Raw genomic sequence first — 18,738 nt, 5'->3', positions numbered from 1 at the left:
AGCTGTTTGTCCCTCTTTTGCTCTGCTTCTTTATTCTCTGTCATTTGGTCTTCTATATCGCTAATTCTTTCTTCTGCCTCATTTATCCTAGCAGTGAGAGCCTCCATTTTTGATTGCACCTCATTAATAGCTTTTTTGATTTCAACTTGGTTAGATTTTAGTTCTTTTATTTCTCCAGAAAGGGCTTTTATATCTCCCGAGAGGGTTTCTCTAATATCTTCCATGCCTTTTTCGAGCCCGGCTAGAACCTTGAGAATCGTCATTCTGAACTCTAGATCTGACATATTACCAATGTCTGTATTGATTAGGTCCCTAGCCTTTGGTACTGCCTCTTGTTCTTTTTTTTGTGGTGAATTTTTCTGCCTTGTCATTTTGTCCAGATAAGAGTATATGAAGGAGCAAGTAAAATACTAAAAGGGTGGCAACAACCCCAGGAAAATATGCTTTAGCCAAATCAGAAGAGATCCCAAATCGTGAGGGGGGAGAAAGGGGATAAAACGGATCAGAAAGAAAAAAAAAAAAAAAAAAAAAAAAAAAAAAACAATTAAAAAAAGAAAACCAATAAAGAAAAAATATAAAAAGGAAAAAAATATATATATATTAGATAAACTAGTTAAAAAACGTTAAAAAAGAAAAGGGTAAAAGTTAAAAAAATTTAGCAGAAGAAGAGAAAAAAAATTGAAAAAGAAAAAAAAATTAAATTAACTGCAAGGCTAAAGAATCATGGGGAGAAAGCCATGATTTCCGTGCTTTGCTTTCTCCTCCTCTGGAATTCCGCTGCTCTCCTTGGTATTGAAACTGCAGTTCTTGGTAGGTGAAGTTGGTCCTGGCTGGGTTTTTTGTTGATCTTCTGGGGGAGGGGCCTGTTGTTGTGATTCTCAAGTGTCTTTGCCCCAGGAGGAGTTGCACCGCCCTTATCAGGGGCCCGGCTGAGTAATCCGCTCGGGTTTGCTTTCGGGAGCTTTTGTTCCCTAAGCGCTTTCCATAGAGTTCCAGAGGATGGGAATGAAGATGGCGGCCTCCCAGTCTCCGGCCCAGAGGAGCCGAGAGCCCGGGGCCCCACTCCTCAGTGTGCCCTCAGAGAACAGCGCCCAATTACTCCCGTCACCCTGCCTTCACTCCTCAGTGTGCTCTCAGAGAACAGCGCCCAATTACTCCTGTCACCCTGCCTCTGGCCACGCTCTGAGCTGACCAAGCCTGCGACCGGTTCAAGGTAACCCCGAGCTTAGAGCTCACTCCTTGGCTCTCTGTAGCCGGCTTCCCTGTTCTAATACCTGTATGCTCTGCGACACTCAGACACCCCTGATCCTTCTGTGACCCTGCGGGACCTGAGGCCACGCTGACCCCGCGTGGGCTTCACCCTGGTTAAGCCTCTGGAGCGATGTCCCTCAGTGGAACAGACTTTTAAAAGTCCTGATTTTGTGCTCCGTTGCTCTGCCACTTGCTGGGAGCTGGCCCCTCCCCCCGCAGTCTATCTTCCCGTTGCTTTGGATTCACTTCTCCGCCAGTCCTACCTTTCAGAAAGTGGTTGATTTTCTGTTTCTAGAATTGCTGTTCTTCTTCTCTTCAATCTCCCCTTGGATCTGTAGGTGTTTGCAATCTTTAGATAAGCTATCTAGCTGATCTCCCGCTACCTGAAGTAGTCTCAGCCTGCTACTTCTCCGCCATCTTGACTCCTTTCCTGGAAGTTTTATTTTTGAAGGGCGTAATGAGACATGCAAATCAGGGAATAAACATTAAAAGGCCAGCATTACACAGCAATTTAAGAAAAAAAAAAAAGAAAGTTGATTTACACTGGTAAAGAATCCAACATAAATTATAATTAAATTATTTGAAAATTAATTTTCAACATTTTTCAAATTTTTAAATAAGTGAGAGCAAGAGTTTCTAATGATGAAATTTGAATTACAACATATAGGTAAAATAAAAGAGAAAGTAAACCCATCTATTGGAAATAAAAATTAAAACATTCAAATGCTACTGCAGAAAATAATTCACCAAAATTATTAGGAAATTTAATATCCCACATAGAAGTTTCTCTGGGTAAAATTCCTATATTCACTAACTTATGGTAGTTTTTCTTTATGCATGGGGGATATGTTCCAGGACCCCTGGTGGATTCCTGAAACCATAAATAATATTAAACTTTATACTATACACTGTGTTTTTTTCCTATACATACCTATGATAAAGGTTAATTTATAAATGAGGCACAGTAAGAGATTAATGGCAGAAACTCATAATAAAAGAGAATAATGATAACAATATGTTGCAATACAAGTTATGTACATGTTGTCTCTTGTTCTATCTCTTTTCAAAATATGTTATTGTACTGTAGTCACCCTTCTTCTTGTGGTGATGTGAGATGATCCAATGCCTATGAGATGAGATGAAGGGAGGGGAATGACGAAGGCACTGTGCTGTAGTGTTAGGTACTACTGATCTTCTGATAGTACATGAGGAGGAGGAGCATGTGCTTCCAGACACTGGGGATGGCAGGTAACTAAAAGTGCAAGAAGGGAAACCATATATGAAGGTGGCTGCCATATTTCTTCTTTTTTCAGCCACACAACTCAGTGTGGGAGGTGAGCCCTCCAAGCAAAATACAATTCAGATGAAATGTAATCTTGAAAAGGTTACAAACCTGGGGCCTCCAGCAGTTTCTATAGATTTTCACCTGGTGAAAAATCTATTCAGGGATTTAATTTGATCCCACAGAAAGTCATAAACTTTACACAATTTACGCTGCACATTACTTTAGATTATTTTAGAATAATTCTAGAAATTAGAATCTCATCATTCTTAGTGCTAAGTCACTCAAACAGATAAAATATTTATGTGGATGGCTGAAAGTGGTGGGAAGGAATGTCTTCTTTCATTCAGTGAATGAATTGTTGGTCCAGATTATCCTCTATCATTAAAACCTCCTTAGATTTAGACTCATACTCACACACATGAGAAATTAGGTTCATGGAACAAAGGAAAGAAACCATACCAGTTCAGCTTGGTCCTCTCTTATGGACTGAATTCTCTTTCACATTTATGTGAAAAAGCTTTAATATCCAGTGTTATGGTATTTAGAGATGTGGTCTTTGGGAGATAAATAGATTTTAGATGATGTCATGAGGGCAAACCCCTCATGGTGAGATTAATGTCTTTATAAAGAGGGACACCAGAGAGATTGCTCTCTCTCTCTCTTTCTCTGCCATGAGAGGACACAGCAAGTAGGTGGTCATCTGCAAGCCAGGAAGAGGGCTCTCAAGAGACGGACTATACTGGTCTTCTGGTCTTGTACTTCCCAATCTCTAGAACTATGAAGAAAATAAATTTCTGTGCCTAAGTCCCCTGATCTATGGGGCCTTGTTATGGCACCTGGAGTGGACTAACAAACACATAATGCCTTTCAGATTTTACAGGTAAGAAACAGCTTTAATTACAAATTTCAGCATGATTCTGGAAAAGGAATTGCAGGACTCTTAAAGTTCTTATTTATTCCCATTTCATGTCTGTCTGTAGTTTAGTTTAATAGGATTGACTAACTCAAAATGAGTCCCTCTATCGAGTACCATTTACTCACCTAGATACAGGGTATACACAAGGCAACTGAACAATTATACATTCAAAACTTCTTTCACTGTGTCATGGTTTTATTAGCTGTCAGAACTTTAAATATACTTTCTTTTCATTAAAAAAAGCCCTACATTTATTTCTAACTATGTCAATGTTGAAAAACAAGAGTACAAAAATAGTTATGAATTTCCTTTTATTCCAAGAGAATGTACAATCCCACAATGCTTTTCAACTTTTGAACACCTTACATTTTAAAAAATGATGTTAGCCCTCCCATTTTTTTTTCACTTATAATTCTAGGTTCAGGTCATCATTAATTTTGACAAATACCTACTGCTCAGGGTCAAAATACAAGTCTGGTGACCTGGAAAACAAGTTATTCTCATTCTACTTTGACAAAGCCAAGGACATAACTACATACCTGTCAAGGAATTAGACTGTTTTGTCAACAACAGAAAAATTATTTTTTTTTCTAATTGATAATAAAGCATAGAAGGTTTTATCCTTCTAACAACAAATACCTGTAAAAATTAAAATATTGAATCTGCCATTCTAGAAGGTAAAATTCAGATGAAGGTAGTTTGTTTGCCTGGTCATGTAAATGTTGATTTCAAGATATAATTGAGAAAATGTTTGAAAGAATAAAGGCCAGAGTGGGAACATAAGAATATTGTGTTGTAAGCAGGTGAAGCAGCTCTGAAGAAAGTCTCCTAAATTGAGGTTCTCCTCTGCCTAGCAAAAACACTAACCATTTAGCGAACCTTGAGAACAGAGGCTTAAGATCACCACATTTCACTTTGCAGCTGAAGTTACCACTGTTTGCATTGCCACCCTGCTCTCTCCTTATTCCCCCTCCATCCTGCTTTCTCCAGGATCAATAAGTGGTAACTAATCTATTCCCATACTCTTTCTTTTGCAAAATTGCTCAAATATGACAAAGGATAACCATGTAGGTAAAGGCTGTCTCTTGCCTGCAGAGACTGTCATACCACATGGCTTGTCTAGTGTCTTGCTAGGAATTTGCAAGGACCCTGGCAATCTGAAAGGCATATGCTAATTTAGCGGAAAGAAATGAAGCTGTCTTGTGAGAGGACTCTAAACTGTTAAGTCCAATCCTTCTTAATGTGATGATCTGTCTTATAAAATGTCAACACACAACCAAATTGAAGGCAGGCTTTCTCAAGCATCAGCATGAATCTGAGTAAAATAAACAAATAGATAAAAAAGTAATTTTTGTTTGTTAGAAAAGGTTTATATGGGGGCACCTACATGGCATAGTTGGCTGAGCATCCGACTCTTGATTTGGGCTCAGGTCGCAATCTCAGTGTCCTGAGATTCCAGCCTTTATTGGGCTCCGCACCTAGCTCAGAGTCTGCTTGAGATTCTCTCTTCCTCTCTCTCTGCCCCTCCCATTCATGCTCTCTTTGCCTCTTTCTCTCTTTGAAATAAATAAATAAATCTTAAAAAAAAAAAAGGAAAAGAGAAACTTGGTTTGGAAGGAAAGAAATAATCAAAATCTGCAATGGTTTTCTCAGAGTGAAAATATCATAAAATTAAGTTATTTTAATGGTTTATTTTATATAATCCAAACCCAAGTTAACTGGTGAGATAGTATTTCAAATGTTATTGCTAATGTTTGATTTCAGGAGAAAATGATTTTTTTTAAAGATTTTATTTATCTATTTATTTGAGAGAGAGAGAGAGAGTATGAGAGGGGAGAAAGTCAGAGGGAGAAGCAGACTCCCTGAGGAGATGGGAGCCCGAGGCAGGACACGATTCCCAGGCTCCAGGATCATGACCTGAGCTGAAGGCAGTGGCTTAACCAACTGAGCCACCCAGGCTCCCCCTGATATTGTATTGTTAAATGAAACATGGTGCAAAAAGATATGCAGTTATTTTTATATTTGGGTTTTCTAGACTGAATTTACATTACTGTTCTATTCAACAATCCTACCAATGCAAATTATTAAATATGGATTATGCAGGCAATCCTCAAGTCATGGACAAGATGTGTGAGAGCTGGATTACATTTTCCCATTGAAATAATATTTTTCGTGGTATTCTGTTTCCAGGACTTCCGTAAAAGGCTATGTAACTTATAATTTATAAATTATTCATAATCTAGACCAGTTTGTCCAAAATAACTTTCTGCAATGGTGCAAATGTCCTTATATCTGTGTTGTCCAATGAAATGTGACTCTTGAAACTGAGGAATTAAATTTTTAATTTTAATTAATTGAAATTAAAATTTAAATAAAAACTTTAGTACTATAAAATATTTTTCCAGTAAACAAAACTGTTTTGGTAGGACTACATTTCACCTTTACCTTTGCATTGTCTGAGATATTATTTTATTTTATTTTATTTTTAAAGATTTTATTTATTTACTTGACAGAGAGAGATCACATGTAGGCAGAGTGGCAGGCAGACAGAGAGAGAGGGAAGCAGGCTCCCCACTGAGCAGAGAGCCCGATGTGGGGCTTGATCCCAGGACCCTGAGATCATGACCTGAGCCAAAGGCCGAGGCTTAACCCACTGAGCCACACAGGTGCCCCTATTATTTTATTTTAGAGTGCATTTGTTAGGTGTGTGCATTATTTCTCTTATTACACATGAACACATCTCCAGCCTGGTTTTAGTCAGTGGATTAAATTAGTTTGTATGATTTTTTTCTGTTATTAATATAATCAATTATGATTTTGATTATAATGAAATTAAATTATGCTGTTAGTTAAAAAGAATAAGCATGGGCAAAGTTTTAAATTAAAAAATGCATGTGCCCTGGGGCACCTGGGTGGCTCAGTCCATAAGTGTCTCTCTTCAGCTCAGGTCATGATCCCAGTATCCTGGGATCAAGACCCAGTATGCAGCTGGCTCTCTGCTCAGCCGGGAATCTGCTTTTCTCTCTCAGACCCTCCCCCATTTGTGCTTTCTCTCGCTCGCTCTCTCTCAAATAAATAAAGTCTTAATAAAAATGCAGGTACCCTACTGGTGCAGAACTGAAGAGAAATACAAAAGCTACTACTATTGCCAGATAGTATAGAGAAAAAGAAACTAGAATAAGTTACGTTGCAAAGTTTACAGTGAATCATATTTGCAATTTGTTGGGACACAGCAGAATTAAAAAAGTGTTGTGTACAAAAATAATGGGATAAAGTGTACAATAGATTTCAATAAATACCTAATGGATTTGGTAAGTCAAAAAGAATCAACAAAATTAGTCACTTGAAATCAGAATTAAATGTCTAGCAAAACATTTAAAAATTGTTTTCAATAACAGTCAAGCTGTACTTTGTTAACCTATAAAATGGTTTGATTACTTGCATTAAAAAAAGAAACCCACTTTTAGATATAAAGATGTTAAATAAATGATTTTTTTTCAATTATAGAAATTCTGGTAGAAAATTATAAGGAAATGACTACATAGAATTTTTTAAAAATTAAAGATTTTTAAACCACTAAACATTTGTCTTTAGAATATGAAATTTTCTGTTGATATCAAATATCAATTCTTCTAATAGTTATACAATTTTTAAGTATTTTTCTTTACATTTAGATGATTTGTGTGACATGAGGCATTGCATGGTTAATTCTCTGGACACAGTTTATTTCCAAAGGCTTCCAAATTTATGAAGAAATGCTATCAGTTTGTGGCCTAAAACATTCAAGTGTGGCCTAGATATTTAAAAATCTTACATATTCATCAGATAAAAATGTTCTGCTAGTATGAAAAAACTTGCCTTCAATCATGGTAGATGATGGTCTGGCTATGTGAGGTTAAAAAATCAAATTTTAAAGTAAACAATGGATTTTCCCTCTATTGCTTGGTTCAGTGGTATGATATAAATTGAAAGTATTTGTGAAAAAAATTTTCCCAGTTTTTTGAAGCAGATTCTGTAAACTGTCATGTATAGAGTTGCTAGAAAGAAGTAGAAGACAATGGATATAATGATCTTGCATTGCTACTAACGTTTGTTGGTTTGATCATGAAAGAGTTTTACAAAGATACACTGTATCATCATTCCAGTTCAGGATTTTCCTAATCAAAAATAATGTTTGCTAAATGTTTAGTTGTCATAGACAAACTGTGAGTGTGATTTTCATTTTTTCACCAATATATACTACATTAGAAGGAGATCAGTTTGAAATCCCAAAGGAAAAGAAAAGCTTATTTGTGACTTTGTTGGACAGGTATGAATCTTCAGTTGAAATTGAAACTTTCCATAAATACAAATCAGTAATAATTATATTATACAATTTTCTAACATGAATGCAAAAATTTTTCATTGTAATTAATAGTGTTATATAAATTTCTAAATACTAGAAGAAACATTTGAAGAAAATTTAATTGATATTAATAAATTTAGAGTTGCTTTTCAGATTGTGCAACTCCCGTTTGGGTTTTATGTTCATAATACTGAGTTGACCCACGAAAATTTAATATACTCAGAAAGACTTGTTTTGAAGCTGAAGTGCTTTCACTTTGCTTAAATCAACTCTAAAAAAGATGAACTAGTTTTGTTAATATGAAGGACAATATTAAATGAAACTGAGTTGTACTCAATTCAGTATTAGAAAAAATATTGAAACTATTACAAATATCATCGCAATCAAAATTTCACTGGCATTTTTCAAAGAATGAAAAAACAATCCTAAAATTTGTATGGAACCAGAAGAGACCCCAATTATTAAGGAAATGTTGAAAAAGAGAAACAAAACTGGGGACCTCACATTGCCTGATTTCAAGCTTTACTACAAAGCTGTGATGACCAAGACAGCATGACACTGGCACAAAAACAGACACATAGACCAGTGGAACAGAGTAGAGAGCCCAGATATGGACCCACAACTTTGTGGTCAAATAATCTTTGACAAAGCAGGAATAAATATCCAGTGGAAAAAAGACAGTCTTTTCAATAAACGGTGCTGGGAAAATTGGGCAGCTACATGTAGAACAATAAAACTCAACCATTCTCTTATACCATACACAAAGATTAACTTGAAAAGATAAAAGACCTCAATGGGAGGCAGGAATCTATCAAAATCCTAGAGGAGAACATAAGCAGTAATCTCTTTGACATTGACCACAGCAACTTCTTTCAAGACATGTCTCCAAAGGCAAAGGAAACAAAAGCAAAAATGAACTTTTGGGACTTCATCAAGATCAAAAGCTTCTGCACAGCAAAGGAAACAGTCAACAAAACAAAGAGGCAACCCACAGAATGGGAGAAGATATTCACAAATGACCCTACAGACAATGGGCTGATATCCAAGATCTATAAAGAACTCCTCAAACTCAACACACACAAAACAGATAATCAAGTCAAAAAATGGGCAGAAGACATGAACAGACACTTCTCCAAAGAAGACATACAAATGGCTAACAGACACATGAAAAAGTATTCATCATCATTAACAACAGGGGATTCAAATCAAAACCATATTGAAATATCACCTTACACTGGTTAGAACGGCCAAAATTAATAAGACTGTAAACCACAAGTGTTAGAGAGGATGTGGAGAAAGGGGAACCCTCTTACACTGTTGGTGGGAATGCACTGTTGGTTGGTCAGCCACTTTGGAAAACAATGTGGAGATTCCTTAAGAAATTAAAAATGGAGCTACCCTATGACCCTGCAATTGCACTTCTGGGTATTTGCCCCTAAGATACAGATGTTGTGAAAAGAAGGGCTATCTGTACCCCAATGTTCATAGCAGCAATGGCCACAGTCGCCAAACTGTGGAAAGAACAAAGATGCCCTTCAACGGATGAATGAATAAGAAAGATGTGGTCCATATAATACATTGGAGTATTATGTCTCCATCAGAAAGGATGAATACCCAACTTTTGTATCAATAGGGACGGGACTGGAAGAGATTATGCTGAGTAAAATAAGTCAAGCAGAGAAAGTCAACTATCATATGGTTTCACTTACTTGGGGAGCTTAAGAAATAACATGGAGGACATTGGGAGATAGAGAGGAGAAGTGAGTTGAGGGAAATTGGGGGGGAGACAAACCATGAGAGACTGTGGACTCTAAGAAACAAACTGAGGGTTTTGGAGGGGAGGGGGTGGGGGTTTAGGTGAGCCTGATGGTGGGTATTATGGAGGGCACATATTGCATGGAGCACTGGGTATGATGTATAAACAATGAATGCTGGAACACTGAAGAGAAATAAAATAAAACTATTAGAAATATCAAAACTATTAGAAAAACTGTTAAAATATTAAGTTCCTTTTACATAGGTTTAGAATGCACTGGGTATCTAAATCATTTTCAACAATGAATGTTAGAAAATATAAATGCAAGGGCACTTTTTGGTTCAGTCTATTAACTGTCTATTTTTATTTCTGCTCAGGTTGCAATCTCAAGATTGTGAGATGGAGTCCCATGTCAGGCTCTCCACTGGGTGTGGAGACTGTTGAAGATTCTCTCCCTATGCCTCTGCCCCTCCCCACCCCACCCCACCCTCTGAAATAAATAAATAAATAAATAAATAAATAAATAAATAAAATTAAAAGAAAATCTAAATGCAGGTCACGTAGTTTTAGTAGAAATTTAGCACCAGAATTGAAATATGCTGTAAATGTAAAATGCATATCAGGCTTTGAAGATTTCATATGAATTGTGGGATGTAAAATATATCATTAATAATTTATATTGATTAAATATTGAAATTATAATATACCAGATATATTGGGTTAAATAAAATGTATTATAAAAAAGTAATTTCTGCTTTTCCCCCCTTTTTAAAATGTGGCTATCAAAAAATGTAAAATTACTTCTGTGGCTTCCATAAATTTCTATCGGACAGATTTCTATTTCTATTTATAGATTTCTATTCTAGACTCCTATCATAAATAAAAAGTGCTATGGGAAATTGTATTTAGGCTTTCAGATTCCCATGGCAAGAACTTTTCCTTTCTTTGTTCGGTCAAACACTCTTTAAGGGCAAGATCCGTGTGTTCACTTCTGTAGTTTCAGTTTCTGATAAAGTACCTAATATATGATATATAATCAAAAATATTTTTAAGGAGTAGAGAAATTATTAAATGGGTGAATAATACATGAATGAACAGTCAGTTAAAAATGTGATTTTTGTAGTTGCAGTTGAAGTGACTCAATCTTTCTGTCTGATGCTACAGATTGGGAACTTGTTCTCCTCCAGCTCTTCTTTATTCTGTCTGTCTAAGTTCCCAGGGACAAATGTTCTGACTAGGATGATCATATGTCCCAGTTGGCTTAGGAGGTTTCTACACTTGTTTTTCTGTTGTTCTTATAAATAGCTTCTATTCAACCACTGGTGAGAGAAAGATTCCTGCCTTGTGCTTCTGGGCATGTCCAAACATGACACCTGACACTGGGACAAGATTGACAGCAATTTGTTGGTCACATACACTCACAGCCCAGTGCAAGAGAATATTACATGCAGCACAAGACCACTCTGTTCTAAACTTGGGGACTGAGTAAACAATCGGGGACTGTGGGAAGTAGACTTTGTCATGTCTAGAGTGTGGGTGCTCCCTGGTTCCAGTGGAAGGATGCAATTGACTGAATAATTCAGTGGACTGGCAGGCAACTGAAACCAGGCATAGGCAGGAACTGTGCCTGTTCCCCCTAAGAAGGAGGGTGATATGGCCAGGGGAACTAATCCACAGGAACAGAATAGGAAGAGACTTGGGTAGGCAACCCAAGGCCCTCTGATTTCACTGAATGTCAAGACAGCACATAATTTGGAGCCCTAATTTTAAGACATACAACATCCTGCCTCTCCCATCAAAAATGCCCTGATTTGGATTAAAAATTAAGTGCTTATCCTAGTTATTTATGATTGACATTCATAAATTTCATTGATTTTTTGGCCCAAGGTAGGACAAAATGAAATATCCATATGTCTAGACTTCTCTACTTTCTAAAGCAAGTATATAAGAATATATAGGTTTTGGAATATTTACTCTTTTACAATTAATGAAAAATAAATAATTAATTAAATGTTTCCATCCTCTATTCTTGCCTTTTGATGTTTATCCTTTTTCTTCCTAATACATGGCATTTCCTTTCCTCATAAACATTAGCAAAAAAACAAAGATGCACTAAGTTGATAATAATATTCTTTATGGACATACAAACCTATAATAGGACTTATTTGTATTTCATTAGCAGATTGTGATTTAAATAATCAGCTGGGCATTTTGTCTTTAAACTTTAAAATGGGGTCATGGATTATCTTTTGGAAAGCAATGAAGAAGATGGGAAACTGATGAGTGGGCAGGGGTTGGGGGCTAAGGAAGAACACAGACTTTTTTTCACTCTTCTTTCCCTTTTGTCATTAGGGATCACACTCCAGACTATTAATGAGGAAAATAGGACAATTCAAACTACTCTGAGGTAAATGTGACATAAAATGAAAGAAATAGAAAAACATACTGTTTCAAGATGGTCTTAGTAGTAGTAGTTCTCAGTAGTTAGTAGGTGTCAAGAAGTCAAAAGTCCTGAAATACAAAATATGAGGGGCACCTGGTTAAGTGTCTGCCTTTGGCTCAGGTCATGATCTCAGGGTCCTGAGATAAAGCCCCACATTGGACTACTTGCTCAGTAAGGGGTCTACTTCCTCTCCCTCTGCCCCTCCCACTGCTTGCACACTTTCTGTCTCTCAAATAAATAAAATCTTTAAAAAGAAAATACAGGGCACCTGGGTGGCTCAGTCTGTTAAGGGTCTGACTCTTGGTTTCGGCTCAGGTCATGATCTCATATTCGTGGGATCAAGCCCCATGGGCTCTGTGCTCAGTGTAGATGTGCTTCAGATTCTCTCTTCTTCTCCCTCCTTCTCTCTGTCTCTATCAAATAAATGAATAAAATCTTTTTAAAAATACAGGACATGAAAGAGAATGGGAGTTTCCCTGTGGGAGTCACTAGAATATGAGGGTATTTTTAACTAATTGTATATAAACTGGCAAGTTAACAACATGAAACATGAGTTCTGTGAATGACATCATTACAAGGATTCTTTAGAATTTTCTTTAGAAGTTTGTTTCTGTGTTAGTAAGAAAGTAATAGCATGTGTAGTCTTAGAACATTTGAATGTGAGGTTATACAGAACTTGATATTATAGTATCTTTTAGCTAGGATTTTGTGTATTACTATTTTTTATAAAGTTATACCTGAATTTTAGTGTATTTAGAAAAGAAAAAAATATAGTGGTCTGCTAAATATCTTTAGTAGCATTTTAACCATAGAGAGCAATTAAGACTTTCTCCAACACTTACATACTCACTTGACAAATTCCCAAGTGTGGAAAGTCCAGTTCTTTAGTAAGACCATGTAATATGTTTGCCAGCTACATACATATGGGAAAACTGCAAGATATAACTGCTTATTATGGTTACAAAGAAGTAGGAAGAGTTAAGGTGTCTTTTCAATTTAGGGATAACTTGAATGTTTCAAGTTTAGGTGGTTTGGAAGGCAAAAGATATCTTTGAAAAAGCAAATGAAGGTTGGAAAAGGAAAATTAAGAATGATTTCAAACCATGTATTTAATTCATACTAGATATCAAATACCCTTGTACTCACTATATTTGTTAACTTATTTAATCCTTGCAAAAATCCGTATTTACAGCTGAGGAACTGCAATTAAGATCAGTTTGGAGGGGCCTCTGCGTGGCTCTCAGTTAAGTGCCTGACACTTGATTGTGGCTCAGTCCATGAAATCAGGGTGGTGAGACTGAGCTCTGAGTTGAGCCCAGAAAAGGGCTCCATGCTCATCGGGGCATCTGCTTGAGATTCTCTCGCTGTCACTCTGCACCCCCATCCCCGCTTGCACATGCATATGTGCATGCTGTCTCTCACAAATAATAAAATAAAATAAAATTTAAAAAAAAAGGATTAAGTTGGAGGACAGAGTTCTATTAGGACGGATATTTGTGTAATTAGGAAGAATGACCTGCTCAAAATACACTATAGAAGATCAATGTTATTTTAATTTTCACCTTAAACATATTCCAAAATAATTTTTATTTGAGATAATAGACTATTTCCTGTTATTTAGAGTTTTTCTGAAATGTATGGATCAATTTTTATTATGAAGTATTAATTAATGTGTAGAAAATTTTAACATTGTTACAGAGATACAGATGCAAATTCCAGTTGCCTTGAGACATCTACTGCAGTATCTTCATCCAAATCATGAATTTTGCCAGGAGCAGTTCAAAAACACAAACATCAAACTCTGCATCTCTGATCTTCAGCGAGCTGAAAAGATAGTTCATAAACATTTTCAAATTTGTGTGATTAGAGAACATTTTCTAGACTTGAGTGAATATCCTAGCATTAAAGAGTTTGATTTGAAATATTTTAAGACAGTTATTTACTATTTTTGTTTTTAGCCTCACTCACCTCAATAAAAAAATAAAGCCCGAGGATGTCATAATACATTAAATTATCTCATTTTCTTATATTTTGAACTTAGCTCATAGCCTTTTTTAGAAGGTGCATTAGACTATATATTTCTCAATTAAGAAAGGACATGCCATTATTATTGCATATATGACTTTGGCTACATAATTTTATTAGTGTTAGTGCAAATATATAGAAACATTTGGAGGAAAATATTATATATTAGATGGTCCAGGTACTCTCATGTTTGTTGTTTGACTTGCCATTTGTATCAATTACATTTAAAGGAAATTAATTGACTAGTTTATTGCACAACTTAACACAGAGACAGTTTTACTAGCAAAGCTAAGGATTTATGGCACCCACAGCCATGCCATTAGAGGGAGGGAGGAAAAGAGAAAGCTGCTTAGGAAGTAAGAGAAGATGAGCAAACAGCTGGCAGGGAAACAAGCAGGCCCGGAATGCCTCAGTGCTAGGCTGGGAAGGGAATATGTTTCACTCAAATTGCGTGTTGGGGAGGCATTTACAGTAATTCAGTCTGGCCCCAAACAGTTTATCTTCAGGAAATGTGCAGAACGTGTGATGATGTGATAAAGAAAAAGTTGAGTCAGGATTTCTTTTTCCCCCAACATATTTAAAATCTGTGGAAATTCCCTTCAAATCCAATTGTGTGTCATCAAGATCAGAAATTAAAGAAGGTTTGATTTATTACCTAATCTCCAAATACACAGTAACTTCCAGATGAAAAGAAAGATCTATTAATCAGTTTCAGAAGGCCAGCTCATCTTTTTTGATAAAAGGACTTAGTGTGAAATTTTTGTGTTATCCGGTCTGTGCAATTACATGAATGGTGTAGAGATGTTGTGTAATTTTTTTCCCTGAATTGTAAAATATTAACAAAGCAAAACTCTTAAAATTATTTTCAAAATTCTTTATCCTCTTCAAGTGCCAATAAGTTGGTATTTCTAAGGGTAAGACAATGAATCAACTGGATTCAGAGAACATGAATGAAACCAAATTCAGACGGTATACTTTAATCTTCTTGAAATAATTTATCATTCTTTTCTACTTTTAACATAGGAAATGTATAGAGCATGAAAGAGAAATTATGTATTTTTTAAAAATTTCATATTCAAAGCTATGCATATTTATAATATGTAATACAATTTTCATATAGAACAATTCATCATTGATGTATTCTTTTCTTATTGATTGACTACTAAGTCAATATTATTGACTTAGTATATTGAGTCCCCTAACATACTACAAGCTGGAGAGAGGACACATTTTAGATATTCCTGTAACTAACTCATTTGTGCTTGAAAAAACAAAACCAAAAAACCCTGACTACCTTAATTTAGTTCATTCTATCATCAGATTGTATCATATTTTCTTGAATATAATATAGAGCACACATTTTCTCTTCTAGTCTTGGCCAATGCCTTTCTGAATTTCTCGATCAAGCTAATCACCTCTATCATCACCTCACCGGGGCAAATCCTGATTGATGTTAAGATCTAGGAGTTGGGTCCTGGAAAAGGTAAGCCCTGTACTCTCACAGGCTTTCTTGAAAACTGTAATTTTTTAAAAAAATTTCATTCAATTTGTTCTTATTTTATTTTCTCAGAACTAAAGTATAATTTGGGGTATTTAAAATAGAAATTTGGATCAGATAACTTTAAAGCCCAAGAGAGAAATAAATCATATTTATCACCTATCATTTATTTAACTTGGATTGTGTTCCATGCAGTAAATAAATTAACTACCTTTAGAAAATGTAGTATAAGCAAAAATCATTCTGCACTCCGTGACATAGCTGTCTTCAAGTCTGTAGATCTTGGGCTGGTCCCATACTGCGATGATAGTAACCGGCATGATTTTCTTCCCTTTCAAACTTCTTTAACTAAAGACACTGTACATGACAACTACTTTCCTGACAGCTGCCTAGACTTGAGTTCAGGGCTAGGGAGACCAACAATTCCTATGTTCTACCACCATCTGGAAAGTCACCTTGACCCACTGCCTTTTTTCTTTCCCATTGTTTGCCTTGTTTCATTTCACCTTGGTGTATAAACCTGCTTCTTGAATGCACAACTCTACAGCTGTCTGTGCTATAATCATTCAGTCACATGGGGTTTTCGCAGTTAGGCTCTCTGTATGTTAGAGCTAAGTCATTCTTTTCCCCAAATCAGAGACAATCAAATGATCTATCTTCATAAAGATGTGACTTATGAGTAGAAAAACTTAAAAAAATTACTTCTAACACGTGTGTTTCGGTTGAACAGGTATTTATTTAGTTCTTATTTCACATTAAACCCTTTTTAGAGTAAGTGAAAAAAAAAAACTTCCAAGTTGTAAATATAAAATGAATAACAATGAGAAGAATGAAAATCCCATCACCTCAGAAATAGTGAATACAAAGTACAAATAGTCAAACTAATTAAAACCCAAGCAAAATAAGGAAACACTCAAAGGATATATACAGCGGTTGCCTAGTGGGCTGTGGGGAAGATAATCAGACAGAAAAGGGGAAAGGTGGTAGAGGGACTTTTTTTTTTTTTTTTTTACAATGTACCTGATTATGTTTTCTGGATTTGGAACCATACAAATGTACTAGTCAATCAAAAAATTTTAAAGAAATAAAGCAAAGCAAGACTGTCTGATGGGACATGACTTTTCCTTTCTTCACACTGTTGTTCTTTCTGTTGGTAAGTTCATTATTGTGATAACACTGAGTTCTCAGTCTCTGCATGTTGATCAATGGTGGAATTGGGTTGTTCTAAGTGAGCCTTCGCTGTATTAGGAAAGCATCAATATTCTCTGCAACAGAAAGAGATGCTGGCTGTGGAGACACAGCAACCTCATGTCAGGGCAATAAAAATAAAAAGTCAAGAGAGCATGAAATAGTCTCTGTTTTATGATTTTGAGTTCTTGAGAGAGAGAAGGGAACCAAGAAAGTTTTGCCTAATGACATGCACGGAAGTTCCTAGAACCTGGATCTTAAATGCTGGATCTATTCCCTCCACTAGCTTCCACTAGGCACTTACACTCCCACTCTATCCCTAGTGCTTTAAAACAAGTCTGTTGTTAATGAGCCTAATCTGGCCTGCTACCTCTTTTTATAGACAAACTTTTATTTTAACATAGCCAGGCTTATCTGTTTGCATATCATCCATGGCTACTTTTGCACTAAAATGGCAGAATTGAGTAGTTGAATAGAGACGATGTTGTTTGCAAAACCTAAAATATTATAATCTGGGCCTTTACAGAAAAAGGTTTGCTCAGTTCTGCCCTAACAGAATAAAATTTTTTTCCACAGCATGGCATCACCAAGCGATAGAGGTCATTAAATCACTAGATACAGACTAAACATTCCAAAGCAGGCTTCCACTCCTCAGAGTCTAGAGATGCTGTCCCACACACGAAAGGAAGAAAGAAAGGAAAGAAGTGAGGGAGGGAGAAATGGAGGGATGGAGGAAAAGAGAACAGAAGAGCGTTGTGTTGGTCCAGGTTCCCAAGAGACAGCCTCTGTGATGGAGATTTGGTTGCAGGGAGGAATGCTGCTAGCAACAGTGGTGAAGGAGTGAGAGGAGCAAGACTGAGGAGAGATGGAGGGTGAATTCAGTGCATAGCCTCCATTCCTGCCCAACCCTGACTACTCCATGATATGCCCGTTGTGCCAACACCAGAGCTACCATGATACAAGCAGGGCAATGTTAATTGGCTCAGTCATTCTATTTATTTGGTGGTTTATACCTCTCCAGTCATGGCTGCCCTCTGGTCAGTGATCCAAGGTCTTTGCATTCTGTATCATAGACCTAGGTCCATTCTCATGTGTCTTCCACAATTTCCTTGCCTCAATATTCTAATCTTCTACCAAGCCCCTGCCCAACTAGCCATACCATTAAGCACTACCTTTGAATCAAAATATATTTTCCTCGAGGCTACTTTTCTTTCTACAAAGCGGATGACCAGGTGAAATGATATAAGCCCCTCCCATTGGAAGGATTTCTCTTCACTGTTAACTTTTAGTGTCACCCTGGGGGAAGGAGGCCATAGTGCAATCACAGTCCTTTCTAGATTTATAATCGCATACCAAGGCAACTCATTCCTTAACCCAGCTCAGATTGGTAGGCCTTCGTTATTTACTTTTTAAGGACATCCCATATGGCCAAAAATATGAGCTAAGGGGAGACGCTGCCTTTTTACTGGTGCAGTGAATGGTGTTTAGAAAGGGTTTGGGGATTTGCTTATGCAGCTTTCTTGTGATTTATGTTTTGTGCCTGACCCTACGTGTACACAATCCCATGTGTACATCACCCCACATGTGCAGTCCCTATGTTGGGATGAACTGCTACTGGGTCTGCATGAACACACACCTTTATAGGTTTGGTGGAACCTGGTTTCTAGGGGCTGTTCTGGCTACACTATCTCTTCATGTATCAAGAACAGAAGTTGCATTTCTACCAAGACCCAGAAGCAGGTCAAGAGTTGATATTTAGAATGTCATAATTCTGCTGTAGACTACCAGCCCAGCTAGAAAATCCTAGGCACCTACACTGTGATGCTTCTCTTGGGGTTTGCCATAACTTCCATGTGACGTCTTTTCCCATCACAGATACCTGAAAATGTTTTATCTGTCAGCTCCTCTGTGCTCCTCTCTGAAGCACAGCCTCATCCTACCAAAGGGTCCTTTCCTGTTCTGAGGGCACTGAAAGATGGCTGTCTTCCATAAAATGGTAAATGGGCCAGAACCTAAAGAAAACTGTCCAGC

The sequence above is a fragment of the Enhydra lutris genome, unplaced genomic scaffold (genome assembly GCF_002288905.1).
Source record: "Enhydra lutris kenyoni isolate GAN:26980312 unplaced genomic scaffold, ASM228890v2 scaffoldscaffold3, whole genome shotgun sequence".
Lineage (NCBI taxonomy): Eukaryota > Metazoa > Chordata > Mammalia > Carnivora > Mustelidae > Enhydra > Enhydra lutris.
Note: the sequence above shows the minus strand (reverse complement) of the source record.